This window comes from Cervus elaphus, chromosome 25 (assembly GCF_910594005.1).
Source record: "Cervus elaphus chromosome 25, mCerEla1.1, whole genome shotgun sequence".
Taxonomy (NCBI): Eukaryota; Metazoa; Chordata; class Mammalia; order Artiodactyla; family Cervidae; genus Cervus; species Cervus elaphus.
This window is the reverse complement of record NC_057839.1, coordinates 12,482,376-12,498,156: the sequence shown is the minus strand read 5'-3', so window position 1 is coordinate 12,498,156 and position 15,781 is coordinate 12,482,376. Positions and strand designations below refer to the sequence as shown.

General features: G+C 41.3%; 1 protein-coding gene across 1 annotated transcript in view; it reads right to left on the bottom strand.

Annotated features, from left to right (window-relative positions):
• The window catches only part of ZNF366 (zinc finger protein 366), a 64,541-nt gene extending 49,695 nt beyond the window's left edge, over positions 1 to 14,846 (bottom strand). The window contains exon 1 of the mRNA XM_043887499.1: positions 14,681 to 14,846. The gene's annotated coding sequence lies outside the window, so the exon portion shown is untranslated. The remainder of the gene's footprint in view (positions 1 to 14,680) is intronic.
• Positions 14,847 to 15,781: the final 935 nt, after the last annotated feature.

The window sequence follows — 15,781 nt, the reverse complement described above, 5'->3', positions numbered from 1 at the left end:
TCATTCAGAAGATTTGTATTAAGCATCTGTGGAAGGAGAGGTACTGTGCTGGGCACAGTCATAGTCCTGACTTGCTCAAGGGGAGCTGTTTTGTGAGGCTTCACTGCAGAACTCTAGCATCCATGCCCTCCCCCAGCTACTAGATGCCAGTGGTACCCCCTGGTCATTGTGATAACCAAAAGGCACCCTCCCTGCTTCCAGATGCCTGGGGGTAGGGGTGGTAATGGAATGTACTGCCCCTAGTTGAGAACTACTGAACCTGAGTAAGACAGTTGCTGACAATGCTACATTAGAAACCTCTCCAAGGAGCATAAAAGACCCCAGTGAAGGCAGAAGGAACCAAAGAGAAGCCCACCCTGACACCTCCTTCCTCCCCCTGAGATGACACTTTCTGTCTACATCTTACCCTGTTTTATGGACTCAAAGGTCCAAATGAGGCAGGACTAGGTTTGAGGTGCTGGTAGTTCTGAAGACTTTCAATTTAACTGGAGTTTGGGGAATGAATAGAATTATTAGAAGAAAGACAAAGAAGCTATAAAAGGTGCAAATTGGTTAGAAAGAACCCCTAGACATCCCTTGATACTAAACCGGTTGGCTATTAGATGTCAACGGGGCCCTTTAGAGCCAGCCCATAGCCCTCTGGGAGAGCTTAGAGGGCTGAAGGCACTTCACATTGGAGTTCATGTTGCATGGCCACCTCAGGGGTCTGGCATATACTTTTGTCAGCTCACAACCCTCTTCCTCATTTTTAGGTTGCATTCATTGGAGGAAGGGGGAGGATGAAGAGAGAAAGGGAAACTAACATTTACTGAGCATGTAGTATGATCAGATAAAGTGCTAGGAATGTTCCAACCTTCCATGTCACAGAGAGGCTGAGTGAGGTAGAAGGAGCATAAACGAGGAAGATAAGTAGCCGGGGTTTGACTTCTGTGTCTTTCATTTACCAACTGTGAGCAGTTAATCTATGAGCCTCAGGTTTCTCATATGGAAGCCAAACAAACAAGAAAGAAAACCACCTCACAAGGTTAATTCTGAGAGTTCATAAAATATGACATATAAAACACCTGACCAAAAACAAAACAAAACAAAAACCCACTCAATAAATAATAACTATACTAGTATGTTTTGGTTTCCTAACAACACTGGTAAGAAGAGATTCTCATGGTCATAAATAGGAAGGAGAAAGACCTGAAACAAGATTAGGGCTAGAAGTTTAGAAAAATGATAACACAAATCAATAATTCTCATTCCAAGTTCTCTGTTTTTTACTCCAGGCCTTTTCATCTGGACCTTCTGAGGGAAAATTTCAGCAATTGCTCCAGACCTGAAATGGGCTTCAGAGAGCCCTGGTTGTGCACTGGTGAAACCGCTGGGATGGTGGGGAGGGGTTTCTGAGTCAAACGTTACAGACAGAGACACAACGGAACACATGCAGAGGAGTGCAGCCTGCTGGAGGGGAGATGTAAAACCTCACCTTACTGAGATAGCTGACCAACCCCGGTGTCTTAAGGAGGTGTGTTGGAGGTCTGGGGATTTGATGTCTTCTACTTGAATACTTTGAAGAACCAACACATGGAAGGACTGGATTTGTTTTGTGTGGTCACAGTAAGCAGAAATAGGGTCAATGCATGGAGGTGAAAGGGAAGCATATTCACCTCCATTCAGTATAACCGCCAATTAACTGCAAATATCTGGAAAGCTCAAACTGGGTTTTATTCATGTAGTGTCCATAGGACCAGCATAGAGCCTTGCCCACGTGGGATAGCCAAGGGTGAGTAGCTGCTAGGATTATTATTGCCTGGCCTTGGGACAAGCATCCAATTCAGAAAAGCCAATTGTCTCTGCACTGGCCCATATGCCTGACACCTTTGTTAGAAACAACTATGTCAGCCAGCAGCGACACTTGGGGTGGCCCATTTTTAAAATCTAGTGAGGGCTTCTTTTCTCCTGCCATCAACACCTCGTTTTGCAAACACTGAAAAAAAGAAAAATAAAAAAACTTTCTATCTGGCTCAAAGGTTGTTTATGGAATAAAGCTAAATAACTATCCATGGGATGATCTGGAAGTGAAATTTTAAGCTAGATAAACATTGAGCCTGCTATGAAAGGTCATTCTAACTTCCTTTGACCCTCTCATAACTGTGATCCTCAGCATTTTGGTTTGTGGCAAGAAAGCAATGCTTTTCTCCTCCCATCTAGACGGTCTACTGGTCTTGTTTCCTCTTACAGTTTTTGATGAGGAATAAAGCCTGTACTTGACATGAGCTCCAAGCCCAGACTTTTCCTGCCTGATCCATTAAATGCATATTTTGATGAATCTAATGCATAAAATTGATAGATTTGTAAAGGCTACTGGACCAGAAGATATAGAAACCTCATCATCTCTCTATCTCAAGCTCACTGAAGCAAATACTTCCAAATGCAGCATCTGCATAAAAATCCTGCCTGTAACTAAAGAGATGTAGACGAGAAGTTATATGACTCTAGATTGCCCTTGCTGCCTGTGCCACATTTTCACTTATTCACTAATTCATCCCCAACAAAGTGTATCAAGTTCCAGCTATGTGACAAAAACAGTGCCAAGTGGTGCCACAACAACAACCACACTTGCTGAATGTTTCTTATGCAGCAGGAATGTGTAAGTTATCACGTGTATTAACTCATGCGACCTCACAGCATCCTGTGAGGTAGGCGCTACGCTTTCCCCCACTCTGCCAGTAAGGAAACTGGTACACAAATAGGTTAAGCAGATTGCGCAAGGTCACACAGGTTAGAAAGGAAGGAACCAGGAGTCTTTGGGGAGATAGTTGTTAGACAAAGGAAGAGATTAAACAATAATGACTACTTTCAGACACTTTCTATCTAGACATCTATCAAATGTACAAACTTGCTATAGGTAGCAGTTTTAGAGTGGAAAATTTCATTTCTACCAGAAGACCTAGATTATTCAAAGTACCTCCATGTAATTTATTGGAAAACCCCAGCTTTGGTCTACAGACAGTGGTTTCCAAGTTTCTCAGCATGATTCCCTTTGTAAATTTCATAAATTCCATAACTAAGTAACTAAACTCATTTTGCAAATCCCCAGTAAAAATACAAAATAACCAAAAGCTATTTTTAACTCAGTAACATTTTACATTAATTTATATTTTATTAATTACCATGATATAAAGAACCATATTTGAAAGCAGAGGTACATATACTTTTAAAACATGAGTCAGCACACAAACAGTATGCACTTGACATCCAAGTAGAGACCCCTTGATTCCTTGCAATAACTCCACAGACCCTGGAGATTCGCAGAGCGGCATGAACGATTCTGCTGAATCGTCCATCATCTCTCAGTTTTAGTTTACTCATATTTAAAGTGGGGATAATAAGAGCTTTTACAAAGAATCTCAGAGAGGATTAAGATGAGAACAAGAAGTTGGAGGGTTCTTGTCTGAGGGAGTACAAAAATGGTTAAAAAACAGTCTCTGACAAAGACGGTTCCAATGTAGTTAGGGAGAACAGACACATGAAAGAATTAGTAGGCAGGGCAACCCATTAAGCTAGATCATGTCTTCTGGAATCTAGTTCTAGAATGTGATCTAATAACATATAAGGCATACAAAGGAAGATACTTTGAATAACCTAGGTCTTCTGGCGGCAATGAGTTTTCCCCTCTTAAACTGCTACCTATAGCAAGTTTGTACATCTGATAGAAGTCTAGATAGAAAGGGTCTGGAAGTAGTCATTAGTGTTTAATCTCTTCCTGTGTCTCTTTCCTTATATATATGTAAGATGCATGCAAAGAGGGTTCACTATCACCTTACACACAGAAGGGAAATTCAGTTCATGTAAAAGCCATCAAATATGTTTTATTGTTTTTGCCAGAGGTCTGCTATCTATGACTGGGACCCTTGCAGTTACAGGGATGCACAGATTGGCTGGGTTGAGTTTATCCCTTGCTGTGCTGCGCTGAGACTAAAGCTGGGAAACAGGGGCGTACGCACATCACAGTGATGGAAGATTGCGGTCTGGTTCGGTTTGAAACTGCAACTCGTATTTATTAAATGACTACCATGGAGAGGAAGTTATACTATGGCCCTAATGTTAATATTTAATGATAGTTTGATCCAAATGTAATTTAAGGCATATTCTTCATGCAAATTGAAACTTGCTGCTTAACTGGCTCAACTCCCAGCATAATGTTACATACAATCTTGCAGTTTTACAGCCTGCATTCATCATATTTTCAGGATATAATTGACTCCAGGACATAGAATTTTGGAAGAAGTTTCCCTCAATGATACTAACTTGGGGGCAGCAGAAATTACTCCAGTCTCTCCCTTTATTCTTGTTGGATTGAAAAAAAAAAAACCCTTCAGTCATCCCAGCATTCCAAGTTCATGATGCTAATGAGTACACAATTTGATAACTTAGATGCCTCTCTTCCCTCCTCCCCCAAGAGAGTTTCAGGTCCCATGGGCAGGAGGGAAAGTTCAGATTAATAATTAAAAGAGCTAACATTTATTGAATATTACTATGAGGCAGGCACTGTGAGTAAGCAGTTGCATGAATTATCACTCTTAATCCTCAGAACAAGCCCTAAGAGGGTGGTGCTATTTTATACCTGTCGTGCAGATGAAAAAATTAAACTATGCATGATCACACCACTGGCAAGCGAGAGGGTGGGGACTGGATCTCAAGCAGCTGCCCGCAGAGCAGGGGTTGTAATCACTCCTCTATACTGCCGTGCCACTCCCTCTCAAACCTGGCTTCCAGGACTGTTTTCTCACCCTGGTTGACACTCATATTTCACATGTTGCCAAGGGAATAGGGACCCTATAAATTGAGAGGCAACTGAAGGAGAAGGAACATGGCCTTTGGCTGTGACTTTATATGTGGCATTCGGTGTCATGCTGGCCGGGACAGGACAAGAGGATGTAGATGGATGTGAAGTGATCATCCTTAAGGAAATTATCAGAACATGGAACTTAAAATCAGAAGCATTTTCATTGCATATGGATATGTACTTAATTGATCCAATCCCTTATTGGGTGAACAATTATGCTACTCTAATCTATTTTTTAATCTTGCATTGTAGGTATATCTTTTTACATCATCTAAGTATATTTGTGAGAGACTTCCCTGGTGGCTCAGATGGTAAAGCGTCTGCCTACAATGCGGGAGATGTGGGTTCAATCCCTGGGTCGGGAAGATCTCTTGGAGAAGGAAATGGCAACCCACTCCAGTATTCTTGCCTGGAAAATCCCATAGATGGAGGAGCCCGGTAGGCTACAGTCCATGGGGTTGCAAAGAGTCAGACACGACTGAGTGACTTCACTTCACTTCACTTCAAGTATATTTGTAAGATAATTTCTAAGAGGAGTCAATTTTACATTTTTATAGACACTCACAAATTGCTCTCTACAGTGAAGTTTTACTAATTCTCCATTCCACCATCTATGTATGACAGTACTCTCCAGATCCACAGAAACAAATATGCCAACAAGTGCCTCAACTTTTGTTTCATCAAGTAGGTAAAAAATGGTATCTCATAGTTTTAATTTGCATTTATTTATTATGAAGTAAAAGACTCTTGAGAGTCCCTTGGATAGCAAGGAGATCAAACCAGCCAATCCTAAAGAAAATAAACCCTGAATATTCATTGGAAGAACTGATGCTGAAGCTGAAGCTCCAAGACCTTGGTCACCTGATGCAATAACTGACTCAATGGAAAAGACCCTGATGCTGGGAAAGACTGAAGGCAGGAGGAGAAGGGGACGACAGAGGACAAAATGGTTGGATGGCATCACTGACTCAGTAGACATGAATTTGAGCAAACTGTGGGAGACAGTGAAGGACAGGGAAGCCTGGCCTGCTGCAGTCACGGGGGTACAAAGAGTCGGACATGACTGAGCAACTGAACAACAACATGTTATCTTTTATTTTTTACATGTTTAAGAACTAACTAGATTTCATTTAATATGAAATGTGTTTCATGTCCTCTGCCCATTTTCTGGTCATATTAAGTTCTTTGTGATATACATGTTTAAAATGTTTCCCCTAGTTTTTTATTTGCTATTTTGATCTTGCTTATTGAATTTGGGACCTATAGAAGCTTTTTTAATTTTAATGTATAACAAATGTTCAGGCTTTTAGATAAAACTAGAAAGACTTTTCCTACTTTGAGATTTTTTTAAAAATCTGCCATTTTCCTATTATGTTTATGTTTTTATTTTTAACATTTTAAATCTTTGATCTGTCTCAAATTTTACAAAATAAAGAAGGGATATAAGTTTGTTTTCTCCCTAGGTGTCCCAACAATTAGTTACATAATCTAACTTTCCTCTCTGATATGCAATGCTTTTTTTGTCATATATTAAATTTCTATATGCTTTTAGGTTCACTCACTTGCCTTCTGTCCATGTGTCAGTGAGCACACTCAAGCCTCTATCACTAACTCAGAGTTTAGCTTTCTCTCCTGCATTAATAACATTCTCAAATCAACACACAAGTTAATGGAACACTTTATGAATTTCTTGCAATAACACAAGTCCTCTCTTACCTTCTCCTCCACTGCCACTAGCTAACAAAATTCAGGGATTTTTTTTTGATCATCACTAGGAAAAATTTAATTACAATAGTAAATCTGTATGAAAGTACAGGGGACTGAGAGTCATATACTAATTCTTGGTTTGGGGTTAATCCACAGTTTCCTTTTATAAGAGCCAGTGACTTTGGAGAGTCTCTGTGTATGTGTGTTTATACACACGTGTGTAAAGCACATGTGCCATGAACAGAAGAGATAACACTTTATTAAGTTAACCAACACCATCTCCCCCAAAATCCACATTGGTTGAAGGCAAATACACTTGGCACTTTCTACCCTAATGCTTCTGGGGTAGGATCTGCTCACCGCTGAACGTCCTTCCTAACTGCAGGCACTGAGTGAGTGATACCACAATTCCTTTCCTCGGAGGCTCAGAAAGAGCAAGAGGAGCTAGTGTAAAGTGTGAGACATCTGAGCACTTAAAGGTTGTACAGACACACCAAAATGATGTAATACTGAGCTGCACCTTCTTTTCCAAAACCTAGGCTCTTCTCTCCTTCTCTAACATCCTCATTAAGACTCATGGCCTAGGCTACAGCCAGCAGGTAAGAATTCTCCATCCCTGGGGGGTTGTGTAGACAACACTGGGCGCAGAGGAGCTGTGGGCAGTGGGAGGAGACACCAGCTTGTTTGCTGCATTGTGTACTATCTCCTAAGCGTCGAGAAAGACCACGATTGCCCTACTCTCTTAAAAAATCCACTAGGGGCTAGGATTCTGGATATACCTAGGAGTAACCTTGTAGAGCTTTTTGCTTGTTCTTCACCCTAAGAGTTCAAGTTCTAATAGTTCAGGAGCCCCACCTTGACGGATTAAGTATGGTGCTCCTTAGCACCTTCAAAGTTCTCAATACATACACTTTTCAGGATAAGAAAGACCTCTCTTTGTACATTTTTTTAAACTGAAAAAGCTACTAGGTGTGGAGGGAAGGAGAGGAAGCTCCACTATGCTATGGGGAAGAAAACCACCTGAATTAGAAAAACAGCAAGAGACAAGTAGTGGCTTTTGTGGTGGGTGTTCCATAAAACAGCATTGAAAACTCAAAGTTCTTTCTCTCCCTACACTTCCTGTGGAAGAAGGCCAGAGGGGCTCGATTAAGGGGGAGAAGCCACTGCCTCCATCCAGGCAGAGGCGTTTTGTCCAGGCCCAAGCCAACCAGAGGCTATTCCGGTCCTCTCCCTCACTCTCTTCCGGCCCGGCTTCCTTTCCCCACCCCTCCAACAATAGCCCCCTCTTGATTTCTGTTCTAAGCCAGAACGGTGAGTCCCCAGTGCAGAGGAAGCTCTAAGGATTCTTTCGAACTGGGAAGAGTGAGGGGTGTGTGCTGGCATCTGCTCTTGCGCGGTGATGCTGGGGACCCACCCTTCTTTTCCCAGAGGCAGATAGCAGGGGGTGTCTTGTCCCTGTTCTCCAGCTTTCAAAGGAAGAAGCTGGTAGAATACCTCTTCTTCTTGGAAGAAGATAATCTGAGATACTCTATTTCATACTATTGCATTTAAATATTTTTTCAAACTGCTGAAAAAGCTGGACACCTTTTTGGAATAATGTTCCCCAAACTTGTCACTGCCCCTGCTAGGTCTTCCTTAGGCCACAAGATGATACCACAAGGAAGATGTTCCCCTCTGAGGCCCCTCCCCAGATTCATCAGACCTGGAGAAGCGTCTAGGAATCTATCCCAGTGACTCTGATGTTCGGCTCTCAGAACACACTTGAAAAACAATACCCCAGACCTTTACTCTCTGGGATTATCAGGGTCCCTTTGTATGGTGTCACATTGCTAGTTGAGACCATAAAAGTCATGCCTAATGTTGCTCAAAGCTGAATAGACTTGAGGTTTGTCCAGTAACACCGTTATCCGAGAGGGAGTAATGCTGTCTTGGACAAGTTCAGAGTTTATGAAAGGGCTTTGTAACTCCATAGGACAGGGACTTATGTCAATCTGTGTATACAACAGATCAAAACCCTAAGGCAGTGCTGCTCAAACATGATTGTGCACCTGAATCATGTGGAGATCATGTTAAAATGCTGATTCCGATTCAGGGGGTCTGGGATACAGCCTGAGATTCTGCTTTTCTAACAAATTCCCAGGTGATACCATCCTGTTGGCTATTTAACTCCATTTGAGGAACACTGCCATAATGGATGGGCTTCCCTGATGGATCAGCAGTAAAGAATCTGCCTGCAATGCAGGAGACATGGGTTCGACCCCTAGGTCGGGAAAATTCCCTGGAGGAGGAAATGGCAACCCACTCCAGTATTCTTGCCTGGGAAATCCCATGAACAGAGGAGCCTGGTGGGCTGCAGTCTGTGTGGAGCTGGGTGGGGCGGGTGGGGGGCGGGGGGTCACAAAGCAACATGGCTGAGGATGCATGCACACCTTAAGGGATACTTAATTAAAAAAAAAAAAAGTTATTAGCTGCTTCCTCCTTAATGAGAAACCTGAAAACAAGCAACATCAACTCAGTGACCCTGAGTAATTTATCTACTTTTTCTAGCTTATCTGTTAAACAAGGTAGTTGCCTTTCCTCATCTCTAAAGTGGGGGAGTATACAGCACCTACTTCTTAGAATGGTAGGGTTAAGTGAAATAATGTACGTAAAGTTCTTGGCAGGCCCCAGACTTGCTAAAAACTCTTCCATAAATGCTGTGGGTGGTGGTGGTACTCTTGTGGTTATCTCATTCCCCATTAATACCAGTGGCCATCACAGATGAGGTCAAAGTGGGGCCGTAACAGATCATAGCAAAAGAGAAGGGGGAAGAATTCCTTTGTGTGGTCCTGGTATTTGGCACCAAAGAGATAGGCTTTATCAATGAGAGGGCTTAACAACTAAGACAGCAAAGTTGTTATTATATTTATGCTTATATTTACCACTTTTACATTTGCCATATAAGTGCAAAACTGCCACAGTCCAGTATTTGTTCATTTTGGCTGTCTCCAGTGCCTAATTATATAAAGGAAAGGGTATTGTGCACCACAAGGATATCACGTTTCCCTCCCTGAATTCACTCCTTCATGTTTGTGTAAACTCAACCCCAGTGGCATCCCTTTAACTTGGATTTACAGCCCTGCCTGTAAAAACCAGAGAGCACTGAGCATTTCCTACAAGGCTAAATCCTGGCTCACGACGGCCTCAGTCAAGGAAAAACAAATGACCACTCTCTCTCTCGCCAAAAACAATGTGCTAACCCATCATCTGCCCAGAAAAGAAATGGAAAATAAAATGCAACCAACAGTCTTTTCTGTGTATCTGATAAATGTTTATCACCCACGAACAGGTGGGTAGGACCCTTACCAAGATGACATGTTAATATACATGTAGCAGCCCCAGGCGTGTGATGGAGGAGTGAGCCATTCAGTCAGTTCAGGTGGGAAATAAACATGCCAAGCTGGAAGTTTGACATTGTCCAGAATCCCGGAGAGACTGACTGATTTTTAACTTACTAACTGCTGTGTTTAGTATTAACTAAAGATGGCATGTTTCACTCTACAGCCCACTTATTTATCATCCATTCAACAGATATTTTGTGCATCTATTATATGTTCTAGGCTGTATGCTTACAGCAGTGAACAAAAGACGGCCATGTCTTCATGGTGCTTACTTTCTAGTGAATTTATGTATTCTAGATAACTTCCGATGAAGACAAGCTCTTATTATTTTATCTAAATGTCATAGTTTCATCTAAATGAATTTGATATTTGAATAGTTAAAAAGAATAGCCGTCATTAGGCTAGCTGTTTCTGACAGTATCTCTCTGTCATGTGGAAAACTATATCCACTGCTGCTCTACTTATTAGCCACACAGTTTTCTTTTGATTAGCAGATTTAACATGACTTGTGGGTGCTGGTTTTTCAAACACCATTATCAATCTTTCACCTTTCCATGTCAGTATTAATTTAGGGACAAGGATCTAACTTCTAATAAAGGCTCAGCACAACACACATTGTAAAAAGGTGAAAATAAAACCAAAAAACATATGATATTGAATCTATATTCTTTAAAGCAAATATAAAAACAGTATCTGTGTTTTCTCTGATTAAAGAAAGAATGCATGCTCAGTATAAGAGACAAATTATATATAAATGCATAAATCAAAAAGCACTATTCATATAGAATTCCAATATTTGTAATGGTAAGTAATTGCTCTTTATAATATATGTCATTATAGAATATTGATCAGATTGGTTGCATATTCCTTACTCCATAAAACTAACAACTTCTAGAATAACGATATATTTGAAACTATATTCTAAAGAGAACATCCAATGCCGAATAGGAATTATGCTTAAAAGTAAAGTACGGTTCTTAGAACAAAAATGTAAAAACACATTTTAATTTAATGTCAATGCAATCCTGAAGAAGACAGAACAAAACAGTGAGAAAATCACAGCATGAGTCTTATAGATCATGTGGGCAGTGGGCAGGAGAGAAGCAGAGTGTAAACAAGTCCCCAATGAATTCTAATACACACTCACACACAGAGACCCCCTTGAGGGTCACTGGTTTCATCCAACTTCATCATTTTAGAGAGAAAACTGAGGTCCAAGCAAGTGAAGACATCTGTCAGGTCATGCGTGGAGAGGGCAGCAGAGGTTGGCAGAAGTGCTCTGACTCCCAGTCTGGTCTTTGCTCTCTTATCCTAAGCCACCTGAGACGCGTGTTTTGCACTTTAGCGTAGAACAGCACAGCTTCAATCTTCTCTCCAAAGGTCAAGTTGTCCAAGCAAGTCTCTATTGTATCAGGGCCTCTGACTCTAACAAAGGCACCTCAGCGGTTTGGGATATTGGTGGTCGATTTCTGGTTGTTGCTGTGGTGGTTGTTTTTTGCTCTGGTAAAGTGGAGAGGGAAGTTTAACTAAGCTAAAGTATCGTTATTACTTGACAGACTAACTAGCATGTAGGTTTTAAAGTTTAGAGTGAGAAAACTAGCAGTTGGATCTCCCTTTCACACACACACACACACACACACACACACACACACACACACACACACACAGTAGTGGTACCAGTGTTCTGTTCATCTGTGACAGGCGGCTTGCCGCTAAAATGTTTGAGGAGAGGGGTCACTGAGCATGCTTAGTCTGTACTGTGAGGAGAACATGTCACTTCAGATCTTCTTGTCTCTGACTGAGTCATGAACTGCCACAATGGTCTCCAAAAAAAAAAAAAAAAGTCTCTAGCCCTCCACTGCCAGGGAAAAGGTCATCAACAACGCAGAGCTCACGATCTTGGGGAAGTGGGTGAAAGGGAGAATGAAACGTCCACAACATCATGTAGTCTCTTCATGATGAAAATTGAAGACTTTCATCCCAAGACAAACTCTCCCCTACTCTCTCCTCTGCTGAACACAGATGGCATTTTAATGAGGCTAAATCTGGCTGTTTCTGCCATTAGCAGAGATAAACACCAAAACAGTAAACTCTGCTTTCCTTTGTTTTGCAAGATTTTGGGATTCAGGACAGCTTCACTCAATGTGTGCCCAACTCCAAAGCTATGAGGGATGATTTTTGTTTTGACAGACCCTTGGTATAGTATTGATCAAGGATCATGATACAAATTATAGTGTATATATTCTACTGTCTGCGTTCAAAAGACAGTACCTTATAAGGCTTAAAAATTACATCTGACATGGATTGACTTCAACTACTTACCACACTTTGTGTTAATTGTGTTACATAAATAAGCTTGTTTAATCCTCGCTACAACTCGATTACATAGATGCAATTTTACTTTAGGGGAAACTGCAGCTTAGAGGAGTTAATTACCTGGCCAAAGTAAGTGTCACACAGTAAGCGACAAAGCTGAAATTCAAACCCAGATTTGGATAACAACAAAGCCTGGGCTTTGATGTTCTGCTTGCTTGAATTTAATTCACATATCAGCCCACAGGACACATCCTAACATGATTTAACATCTATACAGCAAATTTATGGTTTAGTTATATGTACAACTTTGGCACAAATTAATTAATGCAACCTTCTGTGTGTCAAATTGTGGTTCATTTCAAGCTGGAGTTTCCTTAATGATATCACAGAAGAGCCTGTGATGACTCCGAGTAAGAATCACACACTGGAAGTTTCCACAAATGCCAACTCACTCTTTGGAGTTGAGTGAAGACAGATTGGTAGCAACTAGGTTAAGCTTGTCAATGACGTTCTTCTTTAGGGAGCTGCATTTTTTTCCCCAGTATCCAACAAACATTCTCATGGCAATGAGTTAACAACTCAAATGGAAATACTGAATATATATTTTTTCTTTTACAGAAAAGAACCTATCCTGAGCTCCTTAATCCTGGGCCACGTTGGAGACACAGCCTCAGGAGGGGCTGTTTCCGGGCCACAGGCAGACCCACCTTTTGCCTTACTTGTCAGTGTGACTCTGCTGTCATTTTTTCCATGTTGTGTTGCCTCTGGTGCTTTTATTCAATAACCCAAATGAGATAGTATTCTCTGATGTTGTTCTAATTGGGCATAAAATTAAATATATTATCAAGGAAAAACGAAACTGAAAGAAGCACGAAAAATTGCAGCCCTGAGTTTTCTACTGAGTCATATTTGCTGATAAAAGATGGGAAAAAAAGAAACAAAAATGCCCAAGCTGATCAGTCCTGGCTACCCTTTGACCTGAAGATCTATGAAATGGGGTGAATAAGGGTAGGTGGTAGGGGAGTTAGAAACCACTTTCAATAATTATTAGCATAATTTTGCCTCCACAAGCAGGAAAACGCTATCATATCTCTTTCCCATTGCTCATTTTATAGTGCTCCTATGGAAAGTCTCTTGAAAAAAAAGGAGAAGAAAAAAGGTCTGACTAATGGAACAAAACCCACATAATAGTCCAGTTTTATCATATTTTCTTACTCTTATTAAGATGATGGCTCAGTTTTAAATAAAGATTAATTACTTGAGCATGGTTAATGCATAGTCTGGCCAAATTAATTTATAAATGAGAGAACAGCTAATTTTATTACACTCTTCACATCCCAGATGACTTCAATCAGTAAATTTCATAGAAACGAATGTAAGAAAACCTCTGCCCATCCTCTGTCTTTCACCCATTCAACACCTCTCTGAGTTGAACGATTAATATTAGTAAATATACACAGTCTTTCAGAGCAACCTTGCTGGTCTGTTTTTGACAATGTGATCTTGGCTCCCTTGTGGCTTGCCATGATAAGTTCTTTGTAACATTATACTTTCTGATGAATCTAAATGAAGCAAGATAGACTTTTTAAAATTAATTGTGTGTAGAATCTTGATTAGTTTGCTGTATTCTATTTGATGCTTAAAAAACCAGGCACTGGAGAAATATTCTTCAATGTTTAGCTTGGTTATTCACTCCTACTGATGCAAGTGATCGATCTCAATCTTCCTGTCCTAGTGGCATGTTGTTTTCCAAAATTAAAGCAACTTGCCCCTACATCTTTGCCCTCTTTTGTATGGCAGATGACATCTTCAGTGGACAGCGATAATAAATTTACACTCAACCCACATATGGAGCCTGAACACATAAGCACCACCCCCCCATACAGTACAATTCAAAGTGACATTGTCTTCTTTTTTCCCCCTCCTGCCTCAGTGAGGCAGAATAACAGTCACAAATTAACAGTCCTCTTTGAGGCGGGGGATGTCAAATGAAAAGGAAAGAACAAGAGCAGGCACCTCCATCGAGACAATGGGTAACAAAATCCCCAGAGCAAACCACAGTTCTTAACAGACACCCTGAGAATGCTCCGAGGACACAGCACTGAGGAAGAGCGAATTCTCGGTGAGACACAGCGCTCCAGTGGCTCTTGGTTAATCCACCACCTAATCTGTGCCAAAATTCAGATTTAACACAATGTCCATCTTAGCCCAGTGCAATTCTATGTCCAGTTCTGCCAGGCTCAACTCTGCAGAACATCAGTATTCTCTCAAAGGTAAAAAAAAAAAAAGACATACAAGCTTCAATTCTGGGCCATCCTTCAGTCACACCCTTTGATTAAGGATTACACCCAGTAAGGTATTTTCTGTGGAAGATGCCCACAGTAACATCCATCGCAGGGACATTGAAATGGAAGTAGAAAGGATTGCGTGGGTAACTTACCAGCTCCTGAGTCTGAGAGGCTGCAGCCGCCCCCGAGGTTTACCTGATCCCTTGTCTCTCTGTCTTTCTCCCTCTCTTTCTGCCTCCTTGTGTACAGAATGCAGGGAACTTAAAGAACTCGCAGGGACAGTGTTTCGAATGACTTAAGAAAGAGAACAGGAACAATACTTCGTTCTCTTTTTCTCAGATGAGTACCTTCGGGAAGAAGGAAGGAAGGGAGGGGAGAGGGAGGAAGTCAACAACCCTTTGCTTTCCTGAAAAAAAATAAGGAAACAGAAGATAGACATCTCATTTTCTCTTAAACAAAATGTTGGAAGGGGCAAAAAAAAAAAAAAAAAAAAACTTTGAAAAAAGGAATTCCTCAAATATGCTCTCTGCCCTGGGAGCTTTAAAGAGATGAAAAGCCTTACTGGCCTGTCCTGTCCAAACAAATGGTGTTCCAGAAAGGCAGACTCTCCTGAGCTTGCAGCCTGACATCTAGTTTGCAGAAAAGACACAACTAAAGGGGAACAAATCTGCCTCGTCCACTCTGATGGAGGGAAAGTTTGGTCTGTCATGCTAACCAAGGCAAACCTGCAGCCTGTGAGGCCAAGGCGTGCACAGGTCAGCCGGAATGCATGGCTCTCCCTGGGCTCTGTGAAACACCAGTGTGGCTGCAAGTCTTCAGCCTGACTCTAGAGCTTTCCATTCTTCCAGGATCAAATAACAGATGTGTGCATTGATCACTGAGCCTCATGCAGAGGACCAAGATTTCATCTTTGTTGATGGATGAAAAACAACAGCAGCAACTCACCACACTGCTGCTGGACACAGTTATCTCAGAGCTGCTGTCCACACTGTTATGTCCTTTACCTTCCCAGTACTTTTTGGATTTAGTCACCTCTGAAAAAACTGGAAGGTGGTGTCTAATTTGTTTTCAGAATATTGCCCAGGTCTTAGGTAAGTCATCCACAAAGTTTGAAAAGGAATGGGAGGTTGACTATAAGGAGCCAGATAATGGTGGGATTGTTCTTTACCAAGTTAGGGGGTCCTAGGAGTGCAATGGGCAAGCACAAGCTCTGTTTAGGGGGTGTTTCACTCAGGAATAAGCCTGGTCTATAG